General features: G+C 49.9%; 1 protein-coding gene and 1 long non-coding RNA gene across 6 annotated transcripts in view; one reads left to right on the forward strand and one right to left on the reverse strand.

Moving 5' to 3' along the window:
- PCBD1 (pterin-4 alpha-carbinolamine dehydratase 1) overlaps positions 1–19623 on the reverse strand; it is a 213649-nt gene that overhangs the window by 72725 nt on the left and 121301 nt on the right. The window lies entirely within an intron of this gene.
- Positions 1–19623, forward strand: part of LOC128910947 (uncharacterized) — a 132576-nt gene that overhangs the window by 25478 nt on the left and 87475 nt on the right. For 4 of the 5 annotated variants that reach the window (XR_008466945.1, XR_008466943.1, XR_008466947.1 and 1 more), the window contains exon 5: positions 13184–13268. The exons of the other annotated variant lie outside the window; for it this stretch is intronic. This is a non-coding gene — a long non-coding RNA (uncharacterized LOC128910947). The remainder of the gene's footprint in view (positions 1–13183; positions 13269–19623) is intronic. 5 annotated transcript variants of the gene reach the window in all.

Here is a 19623-nt window from a genome sequence, read left to right on the forward strand (position 1 = left end):
GTATGGGCTTGAAAAAGCGCTGAGCGGGCGGAGGATTTCTGCATGCGAATGCCTGGCCGGCCCCACGTTGGTCCTCGCGTGCTGCAAGCGCACCGGTGCCTTGGGTCTCAGTGGCTCCCCTGGCCAGGAGGGTGCAGAGCGAAGGGGTCTTTCAGCCTGGCTCCCATCCGGCCAGGAGGGCGCTGGAAGGGACTTTGGGCTGATGTCGTTTCCCTCGGGTGCTTTCTCACCACCTCGTGTGTGCCGTCATGGTTTGGGGGTGGGTGGGAAGCTGATCTTCATGGCTCCTTGTTTGCAGTACCCTAAAGCTACAAGCTAGGAAGGCCTACAAGAAAGCTGGGGAGGGACTTTTTACAAGGGCATGTAGTGATAGGAGGAGGCATAATGGCTTCAATCTGGAAGAGGGGAGTTTTAGGCTAGCTATCAGGTAGAAATTTTTCACTCTGAGGGTAGTGGGACCCTGTCCCAGGTTGCCCAGAGAAGCTGTGGCTGCCCCATCCCTGGAGGGGTTCAAGGCCAGGTTGGACGGGGCTTGGAGCAACCTGGTCTGGTGGGAGTTGTCCCTGCCCAGGGCAGGGGGTGGCACTGGGTGATCTTTAAGGTCCCTTCCAACCCAAACCATTCTATGATCACTGCGAGGGATGCTGGCAGGAGTGCCGAGATGCTGGGGCAAAAGCATTTTATGTCCCTCAGAGGCTGCGTTTGGGTGCAGGCTGTTTCCCTTCCCACTGTAGACAGTCTCCTCTCTCTCCTGGGAGTGTGCCCGTTTCCTTTCTGGTCTTTAGTTATCGGTCAAAACGAGAATTCTCCAAACCACTGGTCTGAATCGCCCTTGCTGACCTTCTGCCAGTTAGTGAGTCTCTTCCCATGGATTAATTTGAAGAAGCATTGCAGAGGTTTACGCTTCATGCCTGGCCTGGGGCCTGAGCAGGTAGAGTGGACTTCCGGGTTTGGAAACGTCTTTCTTAAGTTAACCCACAAATCCTTGTGCTGGTTTTTGGTTGCCTTTACATGTTGTCCACCTTGTCTGGGCTTGGGTACCGTGTTCATGGTCCTTGCTGCAGGAGCTCAACCCTTTCTGCTCTCCGCGAGTCAGCCCCATATCTCAGTCCGATGTACCGTGGGTCTGGCCTCTGGTTTTTATGTGCACCAAATGCCCCTGAAGAGAAACTCCTGCTTTCTCGATGCAAGGACAAGAGCGAGCCTCCCCCTTCTCCGAGTCCTCTGTCATTCAGGGCTTTTTTCCCCCTCTTCAGCCCCAAGGTGGATAGCTAGAAGCCACTGCTGCATCTTTTTTTTTCTGAAGTCTCCAAATCAAAAGGAAATAATTAGCAGAGGATGAGAAAGCTTGGATGAAAACAAGCTGTCAACAAGAAGAAGGTGCTAATGTGTCTGTCATCCCTCTTCCCTCCTGGCCAGTCCCCCGGAGGTGGAAGGCTGGGTGCTCCGTCTCCGATGGAGGAGTGGACGACCCTGCTCGGCGTTGCTCGCCCGTCAGCCACGGCTGTCTCCAAACATCAGCTCTCATCTCTTGAAGACACATCTTGCTCTCCGGCCGGTTCCTTCTGCTGTCCCCGGTCTTGTGGCTGGGAGGGATTTGCTTCACAAACAGCTTGGATGTCGATGGTTGAGAGTTCCCCGTTGCAAGTGCTTTCAGCTCAGGTTTTATCCGCTAGCGTGGATGCCTAAAATCGATTTGTATCCTAAAAGTGCCTATTTCTCTTCATTACAGAGAGACAGGCGTGCAGAATGAGTAGCTCAGATGTAGGTGTCTGCAGTTATTAAGTTAAGGAAGACGAATCCCGGTGTCAGCATCTCCCTTGGCTTTGCTGAGGGGTTTGCTCCTTCCGTAGGACTCCTCGTGGTGACTTTGGCACAGGGTGACATTCTTGGGAGTCTTGAAACTTGCTGGATATTTTCTGCCTGAGATGCGACGAGGCTTCCCGGGGGGGAGGCAGGTTCTGAGGCCATGTTTCTGCAGCAGTCCCACACTGTGGCTTCCTCCTGTAAAGCTCTTTGCCACAGGATGTATTTTTTAACACCGATTCCAAAAGCACGCAGGGTACTGGTGTTTCAGGGTGTTGCCTGTCCTGAGTCTCTTGAGAGGGTGACGAACAAAACCGTGGCTGGGTGTCCTTTTTCAGTGGCAAAATACACCTTGGTTATTTCATTCCTTGCTAATTTTTGGGCTGAGGTGGAAGCTCTCCCTGTTTGCAAGTGTTTCTTGCAGTGTCCTTCCTTTGCCTTGGTGAGCAAACATCATCACACCTAATTGCATCTCTAAGGGATCTTCAACTAGATGTTTCTACCTGATTTATCTTTAGCGCTGCTGTTGGCGGAGGTGCTTTGGGGTGATTCTGCTTTGTCAGGCTGGAAGATGAGACTCCGTGGAGGTCTCCTCTCCCTCCCTCCCTCCCTCCATCCCTCACCCCTGCTATGGTGATGCTGCTATAATGGTACACACGGGGCCACTTAACCCCAGAGGAGGAGGACGCCTCAGTTCCCTTGTCACCCGTGCCCTCTCTGGTTCCAGCCTCTGGCCACCACAAAGGTGCAGAGGTTGTTTCCACCCCCGCAGAAGAAGAGGTCGTGGTTTGAGGGAAGGTGAGGGGTTGCAAGGGGCGGTGGTCCCGCAGAGCACGGCCAGCTCAGTTCATTGCTGCCACCTATTGCTGGGTGAGGGGAAGAAGTGGGGCTTGGCTGTGAAAATCCAGAGGTGCGAACATCTGGGGAGCTTTGCTCAAAGTTCACATAAACGTTAGGGATAAATCTCCCCAAAGCTGTAACCTTGATGGTGGGGCTTACACTCTCCATTGCCCTGCTCCATCAGGGTCTTTCTCCTCCTACCTGGTGCCACCAGCGATGGGCGTTACAGGAGGCAGGTTTTAAGGCTGGCAGTGAATTTCTAGAGGGTTTGGGGAGGCCAGAGCCTGCTAACTTTTAAACGAACTCTTACGCCCTTCATCCTTGGTCTTCTTGTTGCCAGCAAGCCTTGGCTATGCTGAGGAGATTTGCCTGGCCAAGGTCAGCGCAAGCGTGGGTGAAGCTTCCAGCAGCTGGGGTGGAGGGAGCATTGCCCCAGCCTTTGGCAAGACTTTTGTCCATCCATTTTGAAGAAAAAAGGGGGATCCCTGCCAGTAACCCTGGCCTAAAATACCCTGTAAGGGCGTACGGGGCCATAGCGCTGGTTTCTCCAGGGAGACTCCTTGGTCTGTTCTTGGGCTCCATCCACCAGCTTTACGGCAGCATCTCTCACCTCCTTGCGGGGATTGCTCCCAAGCCCTGCTGCCTTTCTCCTGGCAGGCCCTTGCGACGTCCTCCAGCGCCCACCACTTTTCCCTCTACCTGGCATTAGAGGGCAGTCAAAGGAAACCTTCCCTCTCCTCCTGCTCCCCAAGCTCTGCCAGCCAGTGCCGGCACCCACCCCGGGAGCAGAGGGCTGACCCCAAAGCGGGACCCAGCCCCAGCCGTTCACCCTCACCACCGCCTTGTTTCGTGTTTCTGGCCGTGCCTCGGCCACTCAAAGCCGCTCGCGGTTTTGTGGCTGACATTTGGGAAGCAGGAGCTGATATCTGCAGCGCTGATAAATCCCGCGCGCCGCTTCTCCCACGGCTCGCCCTCCGTCTCCACCTAATTGACATCTTTGGATCTTGTCTCCCTTTGACAAATCAGGCTACTTATAATAAGTGATGACATGTATAAATATTGCAGGCATTCGCTTTACGTCTGGATACCCTGATAATAAAAGCTATCAGAATCTCTTCCCCCCCTCCTTGCATAGCAATTACCACCAAAGGGTTTTCTCCTCCATCACCGGAGCGGGATGTGGAGAGTGAATTGTGTCTGTGACAGTGAGATTTCCCTCTTGCACTGGGGGAATGTGGTTTTGGGCAGTAAAATGGTGCTTTTTTTTTTTTTTTTTTTTTTTTTTAAAAGGCTAATGGAGCAGCAGCGCAGTGAAACCATGCGAGCTGCAGGTACGTAGCCGGGGGAATCTTGCGGGAGCCCTTTTGCTCGCAAAACTTTGGGTTTGGTGGAGGTCGGTGTCTGGGGTGGCCACGGCGGGTGCCGTCGCTGGTCCAAGGTGGGGTTTCGACTCGTGGGGTCTGTCCCAGTGCCTTACTGGAGCCCACTGGGTGCTCCGCTCCATCATCCTCACCAGCACGCTGGCGGCTCTCCTGGGCTGAGGCTGTCAAATTGCAAGGTATTATTTTTAGCCTGGTTTCCTGAGGAAAAAGCAGCTTATGCGATTGTACTGTCTGTCAGTTGCTTTTCCTCCCACCAGCCTCCTCTTAACAAGTTTTGAACCCCTTGTCAAACCTACCGGGAGGGATAGAGGGGCTCCAAGACATTGAAGTTCCTGCACGTTTCCCTGCAAATTAGCAGCTGGGGCCAAGTTCCCGAAGGAGGGGACGAGGCTGGGTGGCAGCACCTGGGGGCAGAAGGAGATGCCGGGGAAAGGCGCGAGACGAGGGGCTGGGAACGGCCTCTCCGCTGAAGGCTCAATATCTCGCATACAGATATTAAGCCCTCACGCCTTAATTAAAGTTAATTTCTGGGAGAGGCGTTTTTTATTACAAAAGATTTCTCCAGCTCAGGCGTGTCTGCGCCATCTGCTCGGAGCAGGCAGTGGCCAAGCCCTCGACCCTGCCGGCCGCGGGGACTGCCTGCCAGCAGCGGCCATTCTCAGCAGTGCCTCTTAGTCCAGGTTATTCCAGACAGTAATTTATTAATTTTTTTTTGAAAAGCCAAGTGCTGCTGGCAGGGGAAGGCGCAGGGCTTAATCTCCTATGCCTTTCCTCGGCGTGGCTTCTCTGGTGGCTAATAACGAGGTGGAGCAGGCTGTCCTTCATGGGGCTATCGCTGCCTCCTTTGTCCTGTTATTTATTTTCATTAAGCTTTCAGGAACTTAAGGGTGTGCGATTTCTACCCCATGTCAGAAGTGGATGAAAGTTATTAAACGGCGGCTTGACTGCGATGGACGTGTGCGCGCACACGCATAGGAGCTCCCGTTTCTTAGGAAACTGGTCTTAATGAGAGACAGCTCCTAATAATGCTTGCTTACTTCTCTGGTTGAGGTTTTTGCCGGCAATGGAATTTTTATGGGAAATCTTAAACCCAACAAGGATGCTAATAAGCTGTAATCAAAAGCAGGGAGGGAAGGGACCTGCTTCTTTCTCGTCCCACAGCCCTTCCTGAGATATCGGAAGAAGTGCTTTCTATACATCAAGATAAAGCCAAGATACTTTTAAAAAAATAATTTCTTTTTTTTAACCAGAAGATGAGAGTGAAACTCCCAGGCTTGTTTTATGGCTGGGGCCTTGCTGGGAATGTTGGAGGCAGAGAGGTACAAATCCCTGCTTTGAAGGGCTTGAATCTGAGCCATCTACTTCCCTGGCCAGTACCCAATGTACCAGCTTCCTCGTTACTTTGGGGGGCTCTTTTTTCTTGTTTTCTTATTTTCTTCTTTCTTCCTTGTTTTTGTTTTTTATTTTTTTTTTAACTGCTGACGACTCCGCGATGATGCTGAAAAATCTCTGGCCTGGGTAAATAAATTTGTCATTTCTTCCCACTCCATGTGAGATCTTGCGTTTGGCAAGCTGACATCCTCTGACTAAAACCCATTTTGTCTCAATTCCTGACCGTCCTTACTCACGGTGAGTGGGTTTTGCCCATAAACACAGAAGTTGCTGGGTAAACCTGCGTAATTCTCCTTTGTGAGGCCTTTGCTGCTGCCTTCTCCTCTCTCGAATAGCCACCTGCATTTTGAGGCTTATTTTAACATATTTTGATGCAAAACCTGAACCTGTCTCCTGATTTACTCAGGAGAGATCCAAATGTACTCAGAACGAGCCCAGGATTCCTTGTGAAATGTTCACCTGCTTAAAGGAAGCTTTAAATAAAACTCCTTTATTAAGAAGAAAAAATAGAAGGAAAAGCCCTTTTTACCCCTTAATGCAGTGATGGATTTTTTTGTGTGTGCAAACTTTAGATAAAAGGGGCAGAACTTCTAATTACATTACCTTGGGAGGCTTAATAATGTTTGCCCAAAGTATCTTTCCGTGAAAATTCACTGGAGTAAATTCAGTTTAATTTCTGCTGGGATTCCTTCGCTTCATCCCTTACTGCTTTCCAAAGACCTTGTAGTAGCTGCCCGAGGAAGGAGAAACCGCGGTTTCGGGTTCCTCCGAGGGCAATCGTTGCGTTTTTGGAGAGGGCTGGAGAAGATGTGGGTCTGGAGATGCTGTGTGGCGTGACCTCCCGTGCTGGTGGCAGGACGTAAGACCAGCATTTGTTTCTCAGCGTTTTGGGTTTTGAGATTGCCATCGAGATCTGTATTCTTGTGAAGCCTCCCCAGAGGGAGTGAGAGGTACTTAACTCCAGCCTGAATTTGGCTGGCTCAGCCGCAATAAAGACCAGCACTCCCCGAACGAGCGAGCCTTAAATTAATCTGTTTTGGACCTGGGAAAAAAAGCCAGGGAGGTTATTTCTGAGCATCTGTAAAAAAGCAAAGCCCTGGAAGCCCTTAAATGACTCTTGTGGAAAGCACGTCGGGCTCAGCAGGGAAGCCCTGCTGTGGGACGAGAAGCGTCTTGAAGCTGCAAGGGGACTCGCCCATTGCTGGCGAAGTGGGCGATGAGGTGCCCAGGAGCCGTGTGTGCCACCAGAAACTAACCACAAGCTTAAATCCTGTCCCCATGTCATGCTGCAGGGATCTGGTGAACATGTAGGTGATGATGGGCATGGGGTCACCTGGGGAGTGTCGTTGACCTCCTGGTAATTAAGAGGAATGCGGGGCTGGAAGGATCTCATAGCTCACTGTCTCCAGTCACTTTTGTTACAAGGAACTGCTCACCATATCCCTTTTTATAAACTTTATGGAGAGCTCTCTCAATGGCAGGTGGGTTTTTGCTCCTGCTGTTCCCATGGAGGCTGTCTCAGGCCCTGGCCCGTGTGATAGTGAATAGTAATTAGCCAACCTAAAAGTGCTGATGAGTGGTTTATATCTGCTCTCTCCAACCTCACCACGCTACTCAGGATGTGATCTCTCGGAGATGTTCTTTATTAGCGGTTAATAGTTTTTTTTCCCTCTCTCTCTCCTGGAAATACTCTGAGTTGTTGATGCCTTTTATAATCGTGTTGTGCCATGGGCCTCTGCGCTGTTGTGGGACAGCTAAGCCACACAGGTGGGTCTTCTTTGTCATCTCCACCGAGGTTCCATCCTTGCCACTGATCTTTTAAACCTGGCCTTGGGTTTTGTGCCGTTGAATGTCATTCCACGTCCATCCGTCTGGTTCTTAAAGTCATTGTTTCCTGCCAAATGATGCCAAAACTCATTGTTTGGGGTTGTTTTGCCTCCTAAGCAGCGAGTTTGATAAGTGTTGGTGCGCTGTTGTTAAGGAAGCATTGAACATGAGTGGTGACTGAACAGTCTGCTCAGCAAAAGCCCTCCAGACTGCTTCCTTTTTCGGTATTATCTATTGGAATCTTATTTTTTTTTTTTTTCTGGGCAAAGCTTTTCTTTGATTCATAATTCTTATTGTAATGTTCCCCTCCTACATTTTAACTAATCATTTGCCCATGTGGCACAATATCAAATGTTTTTCTGAAGTCCAGATGGTCAAGCGCTCTCACAAAAGACAAAGATTGGCTTTTGTCTAGAGAAAAAAGAAAAAAAAAAATAGCCGTTATCTCCCAGAAAAATATATTTACCAGGCTCGCCTGGCAGAATCCATCTGCAGGAAATCCAGTTTGTGTTTTACGCATTTTCTTAATTTTTTTTTTTTTTTTTTGCCTTTGAGGTGTTTCTCAAACAGAGGTGCTGCTCAGCCCCAGCAACCTGTAGCTGCCTGAATTGCCTCCTCCCGCCCCGGTCTTAAATATTCGCTCTTCTTTAATCTTATGCCCTCCTTCCCTCCCGCTCCCCCTTCTTAGATTAGTTTAAAATAATCTGCGGAGAAAGAAGTCTCTGAGAAGCAAGGCAGCGCCCGCTGAAGTGATTATTTCCACTACAGTAAAGGTTGAAAACTGGTTACAATTATCACTCCTAGTTTTACACGCTAACGGGATTTGCCTGTGGGGGATTAAGCTAACTACTCTGTCATGCAGGTGAGTGTTTTGTTTTGCTCCTTTGAACCGTCCTTTCTCAGGCTGTTAGGGAGTTTGCAGGGTAAGATAAAGGATGCCATGCCTATCCCGCTTTCCAAAGCCCCGACCACGGCTCAGGAAATGCTTGCCCTCCGCAGTGGCTCGGCTCGGGGAGATTAATTTCGGATTGTTTCGAGGTCATCTCAGGTGCGTCTTTTCGTTGGGCGCGCTTGCACTGCTTGGAGAAGCACCGGATCCTTTTAAAATTCTACCGGGTGTTATAGCTGTGAATCCAGAGGCAGCAGGGGGAAAATAAACTCGGCCGTTTCAGGCAAACAGAAATACAGAGACTGGATCCAGGCTCTCCGTGTGGTACGAGGAGGGCGAAGCTTTCAAGGCTGGATTCCCAGGCTGAGGGCTAAGAGTTGCCTCTAGCCAGGAATTTTCCACTTAGTTTTTCTTTTTGACAGAAAATCTCAATGGAGTTGACTTTTCTTTTTTTTTTTTTTTTTTTGGACAGGGCTGCGCTCAAACCATTTCAGCGAGCTCCTGTGACTCCTTGCGAACGGGGCCAGTGTCAGCTCCTGCGGTGCCCACCTCAAAATCCAGGCCTTCACTAAAAGGACGCCGTAGCCTTGTGCCAAGAATTTAGGGGATGGAGCTGCTGCCTCCAGTTGATGCATCTTTATACGGAGTCTAGTACTCCATCAGAGCCACAAGAGGGTCAGTCCTCGGTAATGGGAAGAAGGCTGCTAATTAGGGCAGCAGACCACCATGGACAAGCAGCCTTCACATCTAGGCCTACTTTGCCAGTGGAGAAGACATCAAAAGCTGGACAGGGGTGTTTAACTTTCAAGGTGGCAGCTGGGTTTCACTGGACAGAAATGGCCCCCAAATGGGACCAAAACAAGGCCAGACCAGGGTCTCGAAGGGAAAGAGGAAACGCTGAGGCTGGTCGTGATTTGGGGGAGAAATAGCCAGTTTTGCTATAGAAAAGTGATCTAAGGCTTTCAGCAGTTATGGGAGGAAATCAGGTTGATTTAGCCAGTGAGCAGGACAATGAACGTCAGCAAGAGGTTTTGTTACAGAGGATGGACCTGCACTGTGAAACTCACATCCATTTCCGTGTCTGAATTGTGCAAAATTAGGGGATTGAATTTATGCATCGCTCTAGGTTGCTTTGAGAAGATGAAGACCCTGCAGCCCCTGTAGGGTTGTGTCTGCGGATGTCCAGCCTCATCAGTACAAAACATCCTTTCCGTCATTCCTGTCAGAGTCAGGATTACCTTGACCAGCCCTGTTACCCCTTTGCAGCTGGTGTAGGAGAAAGGCAGGACCCGAAACTGCTTTTCTGTTGGCTCTGTGGGGAGACTGTAGCTTTAGGAGATGATTGGAATGAAACAAATCCCCGGCGAATTAATTGAAAGGGTCAACGTCTGTAGTTAATCAGTTAAAATTGCCTATAGTTATCCAGCTGTGTCTTTCATGTCAGCCAGAAGATGTCTGTGAGGCAGGAGTCATCTAATGTGTAAACTGGGTTTGTCTGGTGGTGGTGTTTTCCCCTCCCCTGTGGCAAGTGGTTTTTCAGTGGACATGTAGACAAGTGTGTTTTTTGACATTTATCTGAGATCTGGTTTTGCCTCTATTCCTCCTTGCCAGTTTTGTTCTTTTCGCAATTTGGTGGTGGTTGGAATAACTTGACTTAATGACACATTTTCAGTGCTGATTTCAGTGGTGACAGTTATTAACGGTTTCACGATAAGAAACAGGTGTTTCAGCATGGTCCATCAGGCAGGAGAAGAACAATGCCTCCCCAATGTCATTGTTCATGATGTATTCAATGACTGCTAGCTTTTTTTATGAAGATTTTATTCAACCTTATAGGTAGCATTTACTATTTAGTATGCAGGCTTTGGGCAAGCTAGTGGAGTGGAAAACCTTTTAATTTCTTTTTAATGCAAACATGGATCTTGCAAGACCTTGTCAAGCAATTGGAATGGGCAAAGGCTCTTGCTTACGTCTCTTGGCATCGCTTGGTGGTCTCCTGCAAGAAAATCCTGGGTACGTCTCATGGGAGTTTTGGTGCAAGGGACATGTCGGAGCCCGAAGGGATCGGGGCGATTCTCTTTGGCAATGAGGAGCCACACCTGGGGTGGTTTGGGCAGAAAACATCATTAGTATAATAGGGGCATTGCAACAGCTCCTGGGCTCTGCTACCACTGCCCGTGCTTTCCCATGGACGGGCAGGTAAGGAGTGATGGTTTGGGATACATCAGGTATCCTGGATGTTTTTTTCAGACAAGGTGCGAACATGGGTCGCTTTCCCTCAGTATACGGGTGGGCTTGTTGGTCATTTTGTTTGGCCAAGACCTGTACTGTCTACTTTTGCTAACCCCCTGCTCCTCCTTTGCTGCTCATGTTCTCTGGCCGTGCCCTCGGTGCTCAGAGAGAAAGAGGTGAATATGAGGTCCTTTTCCATGTCCTGTGCGGGAGATATTCCCAGAGAGAGCTGCTCGCTCTGTGATCCAGTGGAGCTGGCTATCAGGCCAGCTGGTAGATGCCAAAGTGTATGTTGTTGGGTTTCTCTTGAGGGACAACTTTCTGCATCCTTCATCTTCCTGGGGGGAAACTCCATAGCAGCTGGAAAGAGGCAGAGCCCTCGGTGCTTGGAGTGCTGCGGCAATGGGCACCTTCATCCTCATCCTCTGAGGATGCTGTGGTCCAGCTTTGACTGCAACGTAGGGCCATGCCCGCCTGGCCTTGCTTGAGTGGCTCTATGAGCCTTGAAAGCAGGACTGGGACACTTGCAGCCTCTCGCGTCTTTATTTTGTACCACAGCCCATAGGTGTGTTCCACAACCTATTTATTTCCCATTGATATTTACTATCAGAAAAGGGTGGATCGGTGCAAAGTTCACCAAAGGTGCTCGATGGGTCCCCTTGGGCTTCAGTGAAGCAGTGCTGCCTCCCACCCCGGTCCGACTGCTTGGGCTCCCTAGTGAACAAGGAGGGGGTGGGGGGAAAAAAGATTAATTGGTGATAAATAATACATTTTGTTCCCATCTAAAGGTTGTTTGATCTCCATAGTCTTCATTCCTGCAGTGACAGGGAGCTCAGTGTTAATAGCTATTTGTCACCCATCGCAGTGCTTGCAGAGCCTGAGCAGAGCTGTGCTCAGCTAATACATCCCTGCCACAGGCAGGGCTTCCCATTATTGCTTGCTTTACAAAAATTTAAAAGGGAAAAAAAACCAACAAAATTTCCACTCTCCTGTGGTGACTTTTCACAGCAATTTCTCGAAGTGAAACAATTAACGAACATTAAACATCCTTTTTCTGGGAAAGCGGCGATCAGGAGAGAAGATCCAGTATCCGTTTAAAATCTCCCTGTCGGTATATACGCGCGCACACAGCCCCTTCAAGGCTGAGCACAATTGGAAGTGATAGTTACCAGCATAATATTTAAATGAGCGTTAATTACCATAAACCGCTTGGATTTTAATGTCTCCTTCTGTACAGTATGTAAATCAGGGCTGGAATGGGCTTGCGAGCGTGCATCCGGCCTCTGGTGGTGTGGATAAAAGGGCGGATTTTTAGCACTGGGATTTCACCGCCTGCTTTCCATTAACGTTAATGGGAGCAGCAGGGCCAAACCCTGGCCACCGTGGGGAAGGTTTGGGCCTCCCCCTGCCACCATCCTCAGGGACAGCCCTGCCCTAGGGACAGGTTGTGCTTGCTTCCCATCCCAGCTCCCCGCATGGAGAGGCGTCCGAAGATGATGCTGATGGGATGCTGGACGACTCGGATTTGGAGCTGGATGGAGGGATGTCTCACCGTCGGCGTGAGGTGGCAGATCTTACACATTTTATTGGGCACTAAGGGGTTTTTTTATGGGGTTTTGGCGTCCAACCCGTGAGTGAGTTTGCCGGGCAGTGCTGTACTTGCATCTGCCCCCTTCATCTCCCATCCTGCCTCCATCCAGCCTGGCCTGCAACCCCGAGGAGAGGGGAAGGGACTTCGCATGAAGATCGGCAGATCTTTGGGCACCTCGTGATACCTCCCCAGCCCCTGTCTTGTCCTTCCTCTTGGTGCCCCTCTCCCCACCATGGGGACCGAGTTTGCCTGGCAAAGTGGCCTCATTATAAATACATCAGCCTCTGCCGGTCTCACATGCACAGCCTTCATTTAGCCCTCCAAGCTCGATTACATCTGAGGATGTCTTGGGGTAATTAAGTAATATTAGAACATTTTCTTTTCTATTTCCGCCCCCCCCCCTCCCCTAATGCATCTTTCAAAGCACAAGCCTCAGTTCTCACCCGCTGGAGCCCACTTCTCCGAGCCTCTGAATTCTCCCTAATGTACCTCGCCATGAATGAAGGCTAATTACATTTCTGAAGGATGTCATTAGTGTCATATTCCTGCTGGGTTCCAGAGGGCTGGCACGCGGCGGGGAGCGCTCCCTTAGGTGTCTTTCAGCTTCGCCAGGCGCGGTGCCACCGGACAGGGGTGGGCTTCAAACCAGCCGGGCTCTCTGGGCAGCAAAGGGGAGCCCAGAGATGCTGCGGGCTTTGTTGCGAGCAATCTCTTCCTGCGGATGTTTTGCATCCTTCGTCTCTGGAGCTCATCACGGTTTACAAATATTAACTAATTAAGCCTCTCAGAGCTCCTGCGAGATAAGCAATCGCTACTCTGATGATTGGCATTATATCCGCTCTCTTCTCTGAGCATCGGACAGTGCTTTTCGCTACAGAGAAATAAGGAGGCAAATCTTAAGCGTGCAAAAAAAGATAAGTTTTGGGTTATCCGGCCATCTAACCAGCTGGCTGGTGGCCACAAATCTGGAGCTACCGTAACAGGTACCCATGGCATTGCTTTTGAAGCCTATGGGTCAGATTCCACGCAAATGAGCTCTACTGACTTCAGCAGAGGCTCCTCAGAAGCTTCCCCAGAGGGGAAACCAGAAATTGTCTATTTGGGTAGAAATTGTCTATTTGGGTAGCTCGTTGTTTGCGTCATGGATGGCATGTTAGTTCCCAAGGAAACAAAAATGAAATGGTGGTCACACATTGTTTTTTTTTTTGTTTTTGCTCTCACTAGGTGGTTACAAGGACGACATTCTGGTTTTATGCTACCGCTGCTCTCCTGCTCAGCCCAGTGTGAGGTGGCCATCAGGCTCCCACAGGTGAATACTGCTTTCAGGCGTTCTTAGATGCTCATAAAAAGAAGTCACATATAATTTAGGGTAAAATTGGAAGGAAAATGCTTGTTCGTGTTGTATTGTGTTGCATTTTGTTGTCCTGGAGGGATGCGTTAACTCTGTTAGCAGGGTTGGAGTTTGCTGCCTCTGGAAGAGGTCAACTCTCCCAGGCGGTCTTTGTCCTGGTGGGGAGCCTGACATCCCCCTCTGCTAGCCTGGCTTTTTGGGGCACTGCCACAAGCAGGGGAGGGACAGGGACACTGCTGCTGTGGCCCAGGCTCACTGCAGATCAAAGGGGGATAGTAAGGGACGCTGCAGCCTGGCACCATGTGCGGACAGCAAGTGATGTCCTTGGCACTACTTCTTCCCATCTTCCACTTCATCTTCTCCTTCAGTGACCTAGTGCTTAGAGATACGGTTTAGTGATGGCTTTTGGCCGAGTTGGGTTGATGGTTGGACCAGATGATCTGGAAAGGTCCCTTCCAACCCAGGCGATTCTGTGATTCTCTGACCACTTGATTTCATTCTGCTGTATGACCCGAGTATTGGGTACCTCCCTGACCCTGCGTGGAAGGGTGCAGTGAAGTCTAGGATATCCCACAAGCTTTTTTGTGTTTGTTTGATTTTTTTTCTTTTTTCCCCCTTGCAAGTCGATATTTTGGCCAAAACAATAAGCGGGAACTAGGAGGAAGCAAAACCTGGCTTTATGTCATGGGTTGCAAAGCTTTCGTAAAGACTTATGTTGGGGGAAAAATTAAAACCGCTCAAAGATCGGTCAGAGGCACAACTTAGATGCAGCCGCTGCAATTTATTTGGGTCAAGCTGGGCTCTGTAGCACTGTCTCATTTGAGGTCACTGGTGGGTACGTGGCCTTGGAGATGTTACACTAGAGGCAAGCGATGCAGAGCTGTCTCCATCCTTGGGCATCTCTGCTACAGCCTCCTGGGTTTTAGGGAAACCTGGATCTGGGAGGCCTCTGGGCCTTGGGGTAGAGGTGAGCCACCTCTTCTCCTCATCCATGCTCTTGGAGGGATCTCTCACCTCTCTGCATCTGCTGTGGGTGGCTTCCAGCCTCGGGTAAAGGGTCCCGCTTGTCCCTCCTCCCTGAACAGTAGCGCGGTGCCACCAGGAGCTCTGATGATCCCAGCCAGGGCTGTACGTGGCTGCGCTGTGCAGGGATGGACAGGTTGACTGGCTTTTCTGTTTCGTGCGCTGGTGTGAAATTAAAGGGATTTTGGAAAAAAGGCTGCATTAGCAAACCTAAGCTGTCCTGGGGAATGTTACATGGAGAAGCTAATTGTCCGAGGTGTGGGAATCCCAGGCTTTCCCACAGACTCTGCCTTTCCAGTCCTGGCCAAGCTGCCAGCTCTCTCTTGTCTGGAAAGGGAGACGGATGTTAATTGAGAGGCTGTGTTTAATTTCGGGGGCAAAGGTAGGATCTGGGCTGCGAGGCGGCTGCTGGGGAGAACTGCTGCCTGCAGGGATGGACCAGAGCAGCAGCCTGGAGGTGTGGGTCCAGCTAACGCCCCAAAAGCAGGGGAGGCTGAAGAGAAACACGGCAGGGAGATTACTCCAGGTGAAAGGAGGAGTGGAAATAGAGAAAGAATGAATTAATTTGGGGCAGGGAGAAACCTGGCCTGTACCAGTCTGGTAGGTAGGAGGGTCCTAAACCAATTCATTTCTGTACGTTGAGATAAGCCCGGGAGCCTGCGCTTGCTCTGGCCACGACCGGTCCCATCTGCGATGAGCTGGCAGGGCTTTTACGTAGACCCAAACCGACTTTGAAACCTCTATTTTCTGCTTATTGATAGCGGCATGATTCAAAAGCCATCCTGCTGAAGGCAGCTCCTGGCAGTGCCCAGCAGTGAAGGGACAGGAGGCAGGAGCTGAAGCCCTGTAGCTGGTCCAGCCGCTACTGGTGTAGTGGTGTCTGTCCAAAGGAGTGCTGTGGCTTTACTGCGAACACCACATGTTATTTGGCCATATGAATGAGAGCCAAATTTCGCAAAGACTCCCGTAGCCTGCAATCAGCTTGCAGGCCAGGGCTGCCTGCGTTCCCACAAGCATCCCATCTGTCCCAGTTCAGAGGACCACAGCCTCCAAGCTCCACAACATGAGAAGAAGCACCTTGTCTCTCTGTGGTCATCTAGGGTTGATGCAGGAAAAGTTGACGGTAAACAAGAAACTTTTCTGAGCATGCTTAGGCCACTTGAGGTTGCCCATGCTCTAATGACACGTTCTGCAGATTACAGAACCTAGTAATTACAGCTAATAAGTCCAAAATGTGTAATTACCCTGCAAGCACTTTGAGCTAGAAGGCAGAAATAAGCATGGTCGTTACACACTCGTTGGGTGATCTATCGCTTTCCCCATTCGCCATGCAATATTCAGGAGCGGCAGAAAGTGTGGCCTCTCTTTTGCCCGGCCTCCATCCTCGTCAGCGTGGGGCAAAGGGAGGAAGCCAGCTCATTTTCCTGCAGCCATGGCCCAGCCAAAAGAGCTCCAAAATCCAGTTTCCTTTCCTTAAGAGGGACGATTCCTGATCAGATTTTCAGATCTGGAGTGGGAGGCTCTTGAAGGGAGGTTGTGTTTGCTTTTTCTTCCCACTACTTTCCTTTCCTTCCTAATTAAAGTAGCTCTTTTGTCAGTCCCTGAAATTTTTTCCACCCTCCAGTTTTCCCAAAGAGGCTTCTTCACGTTTCCTGCCTCTAATCAATACGTAATTTATATGCAATAACTTTGTCCAGAGAATAGGGATGCAGCTATCAGGGTTTCTCCCGTAATTCTAGCGTGCTGTAGCCGTCGACTGAAGGTCAATGCAAGCTTGACTGTGACTGATTTTTACTGTCTTTGGGCAACCCGTCAGCAAAACGCAAGCTTTGTAAAACCTCGGCTCGACGCATGCCGTAAAGGATGGGGCTGTGCAACCTGCCAAGCACACCGTGAAGCTGGCTTCCTCGGCAATGCCGCACGCGGCCAAGCTCCGTCTTACGCTCCTGTGACCCTTTTGGGTGGGAGGAGGGGACATGCCTCCGCGGGGCATGATAGATATCCTGACAGATGCTGTTTTCCCCGATTACATGGGTAGCGGGTGCTTTGATAGCAGGTGAAGCTGGCGCCTGCTCAGCCAGCGAGGAGAAGAGCTCCATCAGGCGCCCCTGGGGATGGCAAGACAATTCTGCAGAGGGGACCTCGCACCGGGGGAGCGGGCACCTTGTTTAACCTGCCTCCCAGCCAGGCTGCTGCTCATCTGTCTCCTGTCATGCCGGATCCCGCTGTCACCTCTTCAGTATCCCTCCAGCTGTGGCTGTGCCAGTATGGCTCCCACCGGGAAGGGGACAAAAGGACTCAGAGGGCAGGAGAAGATATTAGCAAGGACCAGAAGAAGTCTTCATCCTCAGAAATGAAGCTTTGGGAGACGGATGTCATCCTCTGTGCTTGTGTGTACCCTAATCCTCCCATGGACGTTGCCTGGGAGGAGTGGATATGTCCAACGGGAGTGACCAAGGCCACTCCACACCATTTTTGGGTGTCCCACGATGTCTCCGGGCAGCGGGATCAGCTGGGGACACTCCGGCTGACATGCTTAACAAGCAGGGAGGCGCAGACTCCTGGCCACTTGGCGTCTTATTAATCACATTTAATGTGTAGGTTGCTTTAGCGTTGATCATTTCAAAATTCCCTGTCAGAAAGGTTACCTGTATAATTATAGGTATAAATCTCGGGGACGTTCTTGCAAAAACAAATGGAGCGTCTCACGCTCAGGCCAGGGATGAACCCAAAGAAGTTGTAAAAAGGGTTTGTAATGATGGACCAGGAAACCCGCACCCAGCACGGGGCTGAGAAGAGCCACCTAACTTAAAATAAACGAGGCATTTGGGTACTCGGGAGGAGTTCCTGCAGTTGTCCTGACTTCTGCAAAGCAGGAGCTATCGATCTCCAGGCTTCAGGCACTAAGCACTGCCCGAGTAGGCAGAGGCGAGGGAGAAGTTTGTTCCCAGCTACGTGGGTGCTGTGGGGAGGGACAGGGGTGACCTCACCACCTTCTGGCACCGACCAGCCCTGCCGCCTGCTGCTATGGGTTTTTGGGCGTCGATGGCAATATTGGGAAAGGCTCCACATGCACCTCCAGCCATATCCAGGCTCATGTTGCAGTTGGAGCTGGTGTTGGCAGTGTTTCTCCATGGCGTCTTGAGCACCATTGGGAAGGCATGAGTCTGGCCCGAAAGGTCCCAGCTAATGGGGCTGGATCGGTTTGGGCTCAGGTGGTGAGTCATGAGGTGCCTTCTCCTTGAAGGGTCTCAGGCGTGGGTGGAGAAACCTGAGGATAACCCGCTTATGAAGCAGATCTTCTGGGAAGTGCTGACAAATATCCCTGGTTAAGGGTAGAAAGCTTGAGTCGTCTTAGTCACTGGCTGAAAAATGCATGTTACTTGGTTCTGTTAGTGAAGAAAATGGAGTTGGGCCTATGTGCTTGGGGTTTTCTTGACCTTTGAGGTGCACAGCCTGGGTGAAAAGTCTATCACAGGGTCTTTCAGTCCGTATGTGCCCTTTGAAACCTGCCTCTTGGGAACTGCCTCTCCTCTGCTGCAATACCGCGTAAAAGCAACCCCAGGCCCTCTCTCCCCTTCCAATCGCAGGTGCCTCCTGATCAGAGCAGGTCTTGGATGGATGGATGGATGATCTTCACAGCCCTTGTCTCCTGAAGGCCACACTTGTCCACCTCCGCCCTTTCTGGAGAGGATGCTGGGGGAGCAGTGGGAAGCAGGGATGCTGATTTGGGTGTTTGGTCTGTGCCCGCGCTCAGCACTCAGGAGGATTAGTCACGGTTCACGCTGTCATAATAAATTAAGGTGCAAGGACAACAGTATATTAGAGGTAAAATATTCTGTATTAGCAGTAAGAAGAAATATTAAAGACTTCAGTGTTTTGGATTGCTAATTGCAGGATGTGTTAATTGCAAAGCAAGCCATACAGGCTCTTATATAAACTCCAGTGCCCATAAGCTTACATTATGAATACAAGAAGAGTACATGGGACATCATCTTGATGAAGCCAAGGCAAACATCTAAAAACACTTAAAATACTCGTCTGAAACCATCCTCGTGTCTCTGTGGTATCCCAGTTAATCACAGCCCTCTCTAAAAGCACTGGCTGGGTTTTGTCTTTTACGCTTATGTTAGTTGCTTCCAACTTTCTCCTCAGCCTCATCTATAAATTCAGACTGTTCTTAAATAAGACTGGTGCCACGCAAAACCACTTCTCCCATCCCCGCGCACTGTCTAACGATTATTCCCTTATCCCTTTATATAACTGAATCAAGCCTGACACTTAAAGCACTCCCTTAGGGAAGTTATTGAATTTAACAGGGCTGAAACCAACAGGGTTCTAGAGAAATGCTCTAAAAACGTGTGCAAGATAATGGAAAACAATATCCTTTCTATAAGTTTCTGAGCTACCCTATAAAATTCTATGGCAAGAATGAAATTCCGTAGGCCCGTAAAGGCTAATTATGAGTAAATTGACCCCAGCACTTTTATTGCTGAGCCCCAGAAACTCAATGGATGCTGCTTTCTCTTTCCTGGGCAGAAGGATCTTTTGGCTCTGCTCCTTAGCAATTAGTTCTCATTTTGATCCCAGACGGGATCTTGTCTGATCCAGACCCTGTGGTACAAAGTTCTGCCATGACTTGCTGCTTAACAGGCTTTTCCCTGCGAGTCCCCCACCTTCCCACAGCTCCCATGGGGTTGCCTCCTTGGCCAGCTCTTTTTTTTTTTTTTTTTTTAATTCCCTGCCTTTTTTTTTTTTTTTATGACTTCTTAGCTTGTTCTCCCCATTTCAGCTCAAGGGAGAGATAGCGGATGGGAGAGGAGAGGCAGAGGAAAGACGAGGCAGCGTGAAACAGGAACGGGGGCAAAGATAACAATTCTCCAAGCTTTTCCAATCCTTCTCCAGGCTTCCCAAGCCAGGGAAAAAAAACCCACCCGACAGCTTAGGCCCTCAGCTCTCAGGAAAAGATGTTTTTCATCGGACAAGGAGGATTATGGAGTGTCCAAAGCTTTGAGGCTACAAGGGATTTTGTATTACCTTGCCTGATAATTCTTCCAGGAGCCTGTGCAAATATTCTCATGAATGAAAACTAGCGAGGCGCTTCCCTGGTATTTGCAATTCCTTTTATTCACGTTGGCTCCTTCTTGCTGAGATTGCTCACACAAAGGGCGAATAAATATTCAAAGTGCTCATGCCTGAAACGCTCCTGCCAATGTTATGAAGTGTTCTTTTTATTATTTTTCTTGGTGCATTCAAACAATTTCAATTGATGAACCTTCAAAGAAACTCC

The sequence above is a fragment of the Rissa tridactyla genome, chromosome 6, assembly GCF_028500815.1.
Source record: "Rissa tridactyla isolate bRisTri1 chromosome 6, bRisTri1.patW.cur.20221130, whole genome shotgun sequence".
In the NCBI taxonomy this organism is placed as follows: Eukaryota; Metazoa; Chordata; class Aves; order Charadriiformes; family Laridae; genus Rissa; species Rissa tridactyla.